This window comes from Rhincodon typus, chromosome 1 (genome assembly GCF_021869965.1).
Source record: "Rhincodon typus isolate 14 chromosome 1, sRhiTyp1.1, whole genome shotgun sequence".
In the NCBI taxonomy this organism is placed as follows: Eukaryota; Metazoa; Chordata; class Chondrichthyes; order Orectolobiformes; family Rhincodontidae; genus Rhincodon; species Rhincodon typus.
In genome coordinates, this window is record NC_063332.1 from 49,240,609 (window position 1) to 49,249,226 (window position 8,618).

Here is an 8,618-nt window from a genome sequence, read left to right on the forward strand (position 1 = left end):
TGTGTAATTCTACGTTTTGATAATGTATAGCATCAACTTAGTCAGCAGATCTAGCTGGTCCTTCCAAATGAGGCTCATCATTATTGAAGCTGCCTGTGCCAGCATGCAGCAACATCTTGACAACTTGGCATCATGGTAATGTCAGTGGACTAGTCACTCAGGGGGTGATGCTAATACTATGGGGAAACAGGTTCAAATACAAATGGTAGAATTTGAATTTAATAAAGTCAACCGGTTCACAGAAAATCTAGGATTGATAGCTAGGTTCTGGAAGAATATGTCAGCCATACCGTCAGGCCAAGAACTGAAGAAGTGGAATACAACACAATAGACGATATAACAAGGTGTAGAGCTGGATGAACACAGCAGGCCAAGTAGCATCAGAGGAGCAGGAAGGCTGGCGTTTCGGGCCTAGACCCTTCTTCAGAAGGGCCCTTCTAGGCCCGAAACGTCTGCTTTCCTGCTCCTCTGATGCTGCTTGGCCTGCTGTGTTCATCCAGCTCTACACCTTGTTACCTCAGATTCTCCAGCATCTGCAGTTCCTACTATCTCTGAAACAATAGACGATATCCTCATCGGGAAGATGGAGTGTGAGGACTATAGATGACTATAGATGGGTGAAAACATGATGTTTCTCCCTTTTTTTGGTTCCTTCATTAATGCATCACACCGGGTATGGCAGTGATGTCCTCAGGACTTGCCCAGCTCAGTCCACCCACCGCAACTCAAACAAGGAGGCCTGTCCCAATTCCGCCTAGAATGGAGGTTGAACCTAGTGCTGTTGTTGTCCCATCACATCCAGTTGTAAATGGTAGTGCACAATTAAACAAAGTCCAAAACCTCAGTGAGAGGGAGCCCAGTGTTTTCAGTACAATAGACATATCTCTGACTCCAGACATAATTGAAGCATTTGCAGTTATCCTTCGGCTTTTCCATGTGGTTAGTCCATCTCAGCCTCTTGCTAACATCCTCAGTCTCATAGTTCCTCAGCCAATTTGGTTTACTCTACATCATATTAAGAAATGGCTAACAGCGCTGGACATGCAAAGACGCAGCATTCTGGCGATAGTCCTGAAGACTTATGCTCCAGAACTAGCCAAGTCCATAGGTAAGTCATTCCAGTACTGCTACAATATGAGCCTCTACATGACAATGTAGAAAGTTGTCCATGCATTTTGTGTTCACAAATCCAAGTCAAATCCAATCTGCCTAAAAATATCACCTTATCAGTCAACTGTCCATCATCTGCAAAGTGATGGAAGGGGCCATCAACAATGCTATCAAGTGAGATTTAAAAAGCAATAACTTTTTCACTGATTCTTAATTTGGATTTTGCGGGGCCACTATGCCAATGACCTCCTGGGTAGAGAGAGACTGACTGCCCCTAACAGAAGGAAGCATTGATTAAGTTTGGCGTTGAGGGCAAATTTAAACTAATTGGGAATTGGAGAAATGCTTTCCACTGGTTGGAGTTAGATCAAGCACCAGGGAAGATGGTTGTGATTTTTGAAGGCCAATTACCTCAATCCCAGAACGTGGCTGCAGGAGTTCATCAGGGGAATGCCATAGGCCCAAACATCTTCAGCTATTTCAACAACAACCTTCTCACCAACATCAATATGGATGATAGTATAAGGTAGGGATGGAGGTTAGATAGACCTTAGGATTAGGGTAAAAGTTCGGCACGACACCGTGGGCCGAAGGGCCTGTACTGTGCTGTACTGTTCTATGTTCTATGTTCTATAAAGTCAGAAGTGGGAATGTTCACTGATGACTGCACCATACTCAGTACCATTGGCAACTCATTAAATACTGACGTTATCCATGTCTATCTGCAGCAACACCTGAACAATATTTAGGTGTGGGCTGATAAATGGCAAGTGACATTTGCATTGTCTAATGAACAGTTCCAACAAGAAAATATCCAACAATTTCCCTTTAATGTTCAATGGTATTACCATCACTGAATGCCGCACTATCAAATTCATGGAGAGTACCATTGACCTGAAATGAAACTGGACTAGCCATATAAGTACTGTGACTACAAGGTCAGGTCAGAGGCAGAGAAATTTAAGCATAACTCACCTCCTTAATCCCCAATATCTATCCAGCTATAAGGCACAAGTCAGGAGTATATTGGAACAATGTCTAACTGCTTGAATGAGGGTGCAGCTCTTATGACATTGACACTAGGATAATACCTGCTTGTTTAACATCACCCACCCTGTACCCCCACCTCAGCCCCAACTGTCCCACCACCACCAACTTAAATATTCACTTCATCTGCCAGCAGTGTGTACTATCTACAAGATACAGTGCATTAACTCACTGAGCATCATTCAACAACACGTTCCAAAATTGTGACCTCTATCACCTCAAAGAGAAAAACTAACAGGCGCATGGGAAGAATAACACCGACAGGTTCTTTTCAAGTCACACACTATCCTGACTTCAAAATAAATCACTATTCCTTCATTGTTACTGGGTCACATTCCTGGTTATTCCCTGCTTAACAGCACACGGGTGTTCCTACACCAGATGCATTTGCAACACTTTAAGAAAGTGATTCACTCCCACCTTCTCAAGGGCAATTAGCAATGAGAAATAAACTCCACTAAATCCCCTGAGTAAATAAAACAAAAGACACAGGAGCCCTGTGTTGGTTTGTTTGGAGGATTATATGGAACTTTGTTATCCAGATGGTTAATATTTAACGGTATAAAAGCAGGCAGGAGCCTAGCTTTGCTCTTAAACTTAAAAAGATTAGAGAAGTAATTCCATAAAGTCTCCAAGGGATCAATGGACTACTTGGGAATTTTACAATAGTGGGTTTGAACTGGCTTGGAGTTATATTGCATTTTGTAAGAATCACAAGGTCTGTTAAATTTTATACCATGAACATTCTTCCAATGTCCTGACTAACAAATGTCCCTCAGTCAGTATCACAAAAAAATACGTTGGCTGGTCCCTCTCACGCCTGTTTCTGAGTGTTGCTGTTGTCTCTTGCCTGCTTTGCTTAGCTGCATGACACTCAATGCACTTTAAAAATAAGGAATTGTATGGGTCAATATTGAGACAATGTCTTGTTGCCTTCTCAGCAGACAAAGAACTGAAAAAATCAACAAAATTTAGATTAAAAGGATTAAACACAGAAAGAGAAGTCACTATCCAGTAAAACTATGGTTACAATGTTACTGGGACCTGAAGGACATGGAATGTAGTGAGAAATATGCCAGAACCCACAAGAAATCTAGCAAGGCTTACCTTAACTCCAGGAGCAATTCATTGCATCTTTTAACTAAGTTCTGGGTGTCGAGGCAAGATTGTCACCAAGCAGCAGTGATTTGCCTATTATTGCTTGTTAATGACCTAATATACTGGACTTCTTCGCTTATTAATATGCTGATTTTGATCTTGCCAAACATGCCAAACAAATTAGATGTTGCAAAAGCTCAGTATGGAAGTACCTGATGAATTCAGCTCACAGCTGGCTGCGAGGAGCCTCCATATTGCTCTGCACAAGATAGCACCTCAGGGCACATCCATGGGCACCAGCTACATGTGTCTGTCATTATAGACATTGGCATCCAATAATTGTCAACCTTTCATGGTACCTCTCTGACCCACTTGCTGGTCACTTTGACAGTGCAAATCTGTATTACAGGGTGAACCAACAACTCACATTAAAAGGCTGCTACCAGGACACTGCACACAGGCCAGGCACCCAGCTTGTGGATTGGATCAGGCTGCATCTCAGGACATTTGATTTTGAAGTCTCACACTCAGAATATGTGCTACACTCTTGCAGCGTTTTCTGAAGTAGGGTTCAGACCCGAAACATCAGCTTTCCCGCTCCTCTGATGCTGTCTGGCCTGCTGTGTTCATCCAGCTCCACACCTTGTTATCTCAGACTCCGGCATTGGCAGTTTCTACTTTCTCCAAGCATGGAAGGATGGTAGGTTTTCCTTCCTGCGGGTGACATGGTGCCTCAGTAGCTAGCACCGCTGTCCCACAGCACCAGGAACCTGGGTTCAATTCTAACCTCAGGTGACTGTGTGGAGTTTGCATGTTCTCCTTGTATCTGTGGGATTCTATCAGGTGCTCTGGTTTCCTCCCCTTGTTGCAAAGATGTGCTGATTAGGTGGATTGACCATTGCTAAATTGCTCATAGACTAGGTGGATTAGAATAGGTTCTGAGTGGGATGCTTTCTGGAGGGTAAATGTGGACTTGTTGGGCCAAATGGCCTCTTTACACACTGTATGAATTCTGTGATTCTAAAGGACATTAGAGAACTAGATGGGCTTTTATGATAAGTAACATGTTCTATGGTCATCATTAGATTTTCAATTGCAGATTGTACTCAATTCAAACTCCAAGATATACCATCGTGCAATACAAACATAGGCTTCCAGAACATTACTTGGATCTCTAAATTATTCACCCAGCCACAGTCCCACTACTCCATAATGGAGGGAAGATCATTGATGAGGCAATTGAAGATAGTTGACTTAGGACATGCCTGAAAAACTTTTGCGGAGATATCCTGGAACTGAGATGTTTGACCTTCAACAACAACCATCTTGCTTTGTGGGAGGTATGACTCTAAACAGTGGACAGTTTCCACCTAATTCCCATTGACTCTGGCTTTGCTTTGGCTCCTTGATGCCGCAAACGTTTTTATCAGCACATGACTCTCCTGTGGAGTTGATATTACCTGTGTGTGCAAAACGTACCCAAGGCCTGCAAACAATTCCATTCACTACCTGTCATCTGTTGTTGTTCCTCATTATGCAATGGGAGGCCTAAAACAATTCAATTTATTTCTCTTTAAAACACATGATATTAAATATTGTCATTAATATTGGGAACAAAAACAGAAGTTGTTGGAAAAGCTCAGCAGGTCTCGCAGCATCTGTGAAGAAAAAAATCAGAGTTAATGTTTCGGGTCCAATGTGTATTCATTAGTGTACTAGACAGAGCATTTTAAATCAAGTTAATTAAATAATATCAGCATCTTTTGATTGTTGCAAAGCCCCAGTTTACTTTCAACTGGGCGGGGGTATTGGGAGGTAGTGAAAAAACAAAGGTTGCTTCCAAATAAGGCATGGATTATTACATTCAAAAGAATGAACACAGCATGAAGGGACAAAGAAAGAAACAACCCAAATTAATCCAGCACAACAAAAGATAAGAGAATAAAAATCAATTCAATGGGAATGATGGAGAAAGTTATTTACCCAGGGAGTCGTTAGCTTGTGGAACTCATTACCACAAGGAGTAGTTGAGGTGACTAGCATAAATGTATTTTGTGAGAAGTTGGGTAAACACGGAGGGAGAAAGGATTAGAAGAACATATTGACAAAATTAAATGAAGCAAGCTGGCAACAAGTTCACCTGGGCCATTAACACCAATAGAAAGGGAAGGTGATGGCTTAGTGATATTATTAATGTTTATTAATATTAATTAATATTATTATTAATCAAGAAATGCAGCTAATGCTCCGGGGAGGTGGGCTCAAATCCCATCACAACAGATGGTGGAATTTGAATTTAATTTTTCTCTTAAAAATCTGGAATTAAGAATCTACTGATGACCACAAAATATTGTCAATTGAGGTTGTTGACTTGCTCGCTGAGCTGGATTGTTTTCATTCAGATGTTTCGTCACCATGCTCGGTAACATCATCAGTGGAGTCTCCAATGAAGCAATGTTGTTCTACTCAGCTTGGAATTTATACTGTTGGTCCGTTATGGTGAGGAGTGTCATTTCCGGTTCTGTTCTGTATGGGTTTGTATATGGGGTCCAACTCTGTGTTTTTTTTTTGCATTATGGGTTGAGAACCATGCCTGTAGGAATTCCCATGCGTGTCTATGTTTGGCTTGGGCTGCTTAATGGCCTTCATAACTGGGACAATGTAACCATAGTAGCCCAAGCCAAACATAGACATATATGGGAATAACCTGCTTGGTGACACCCAGTTCGGATTCTGCCAGGGCCACTCAGCTCCTTACTTCATTACAGCCTTGGTTCAAACATGGACAAAAGAGCTGAATTCCAGAGGTGAGGTGAGAGTGAAAGCCCTTGACATCAAGGCTGCATTCGACCAAATGTGGCATCAAGGAGCCCTATCAAAACTGGGATCAATGGGTATCAGGGAGCAAATTCTCCAGTGTTTGGAGTCATACATTACACATAGGAAGATGGTCGTGGTTATTGGACGTCAATCATCTCAGCTCCAGGACATCTCTACAGGAATTCTATAGGGTAGTGTCCTTGGCCCAACCATCTTCAGCTGCTTCAACAATGATTTTCCCTCCATCATAAGACCAGAAGTAGGGATGATCACCGATGATTGCACAATGTTCAGCACCATTTGTGACTCCCCAGGTACTGAAGCAGTCCATTTTCAAATGCAACAAGATCTGGACAATATCCAGGCTTTGGCTGACAAATGCTAGGCTATGTCCATCATGAATAAGAGGCAATGTAACCACTGCCCCTTGACATTCAAAAGTGTTACCATCACTGAATCCCCCACTATCAACATCCTGGGAGTTATCATTTAACAGAAACTCAACTGGACTCACCATATAAACACAGTGGCTGCAAGAACAGGTCAGACAATAGGAATACTGACATAGAATCCCTACAGGCCATTCGTCTCATTGAGTCCTCACCAACCCTCCAGAGAATATCCCACACAGACCCACCACTTGCCTTATCTCTGCATTCCCACTCTAGATGCTACAGTCAATTTAACATGGTTAATCCACCTAACTTGCACATCTTTGGGCTGTGGGAGGAAACCGGAGCACCTGGAGCAAACCCACACAGACACAGGGAGAATATGCAAACTCCACACAGTCAGTCATCCAAGGCTGGAATCGAAGCTGGGTCTCTGGCAGTGTGAGGCAGCAGCTAACCACTGAGCCACTGTGCCACCACTGCAGCGAGTAACTCACCTCCTGACTCCTCAAAGTCTGTCCACCATCTACAAGGCACAAGTCAGGAGTGTGATGGAATAGTCCCCACTTTCCTAGATGGGTGCAACCCTGACAACACTCAAGAAGCTTGACACCATCCAGGACAAAGCAGCCCACTTGATTGGCACTACATCCACAAGCATCCATTCCCTCCACCAACGATGCTCAGTGGCACTAGTGAGTACTATCTACATGATGCGCTGCAGAAATTCACCAGTCATCCCCAGACAGCACCTTCCAAACCCAAGACTACTTCCATCTAGAAGGACAAGGGCAGCAGAAACATGAGAACACCACCACCTTCAATTTCCCCTCCAAGCCACTCACCATTCTGATTTGGAAATATATCGCCGTTCCTTCACTGTCACTGGGTCAAAATCCTGAAATTCCCTCTCATAGCATTGTAGATCAACCCACAGCTGGAGGACTGCAGTAGTTCAAGTAGTTCAATAAATGCTGGCCAGCCAGCAATGTCCACATCCTACAAATCAAAAAAATGATTAAAAAGTGGAAGGAGTTCTTGTGGTGCAATGGAATTATTCTGAGTCAGGAAAGCCTGGGTTTAAATCCCTCTGTTCCAGCGATGTGTCAGAACACCTCTGAACAGGTTTCTTATAGAAATTAACGCTGAACATATTGGCTCAACTGCTTGTGCCTGTGCTGGTATGCAATGCTGCAAAATTGTACAATCTTCTTTGTAATTGTCTCTGATATATAATGTATGAATTTTGCATCTCCAGAATTAGAATTTCCAACTGAATTGTCACAGATATTCTTTTAACTCAGCTCCTAACAATTTCCCTTTTAAAGCTGGCAAATGCTGGGGTAATATTTTACATTAATTAGATGTGGGGTCATGTTGCAATTTCACAATTTCAATTCTGTCACCGAAGCTAATCTGATAGATAGTTAAGTAGATTAAAACCAATAATTAAGAGTTAAAACATCCTTTCAACAGAGTGTGTTATATACCCTTCTCCACCCAAGCTAACTTGTACCAGTTGTAACTTTGCACTTGTAAAATATTAAAATGTCTGAATAACAACTGTTACTTTGAGTTTATGATGGCTAGGCTTCTTTCATTAACAAATACACTTATGTGTTTTTATATAGCAAGATTTTACAAATTTGACACAAAGCTATTCTTTTGCCATTTGGCAAAGAAATCTCTTACAATTCTTCATTAGAATAGACAGTTTGAGATTTTGATGTTTAGAAGGAAATTTAGCTCCGTACAAAACTTTCAATAAAGGATTGATGTCATCAAAAAGGGTCAATCCCCGAACACACATAACACAAGCCCTGCAGTGATTGGTGAGAGATGATGGGGACAGAATTGTGAGAACTGGAAGTCCCTAGCTTCAGACTGGCACATAGGTAGTAGCGTGTGAGTCACTCATTTCACTGTTGCATTAGGAATAGGAGAATATTTTAGCAGTTTTCTTCACAATTGAACAGTCATCTCCAGGATCCACTCTGCTTGCCTCTCACAGCGAAGGGGAGAGGAGAGGTTCCCTAAAAAAACCAAAATCTGAAAACCAAACTCAATCTCAGAAACTGCAATATAGCCTCATAGACACCAATTGTCCAGAATGAAGAACTGCCCTTATTTCCCATGAACTCAGGGGCTTCA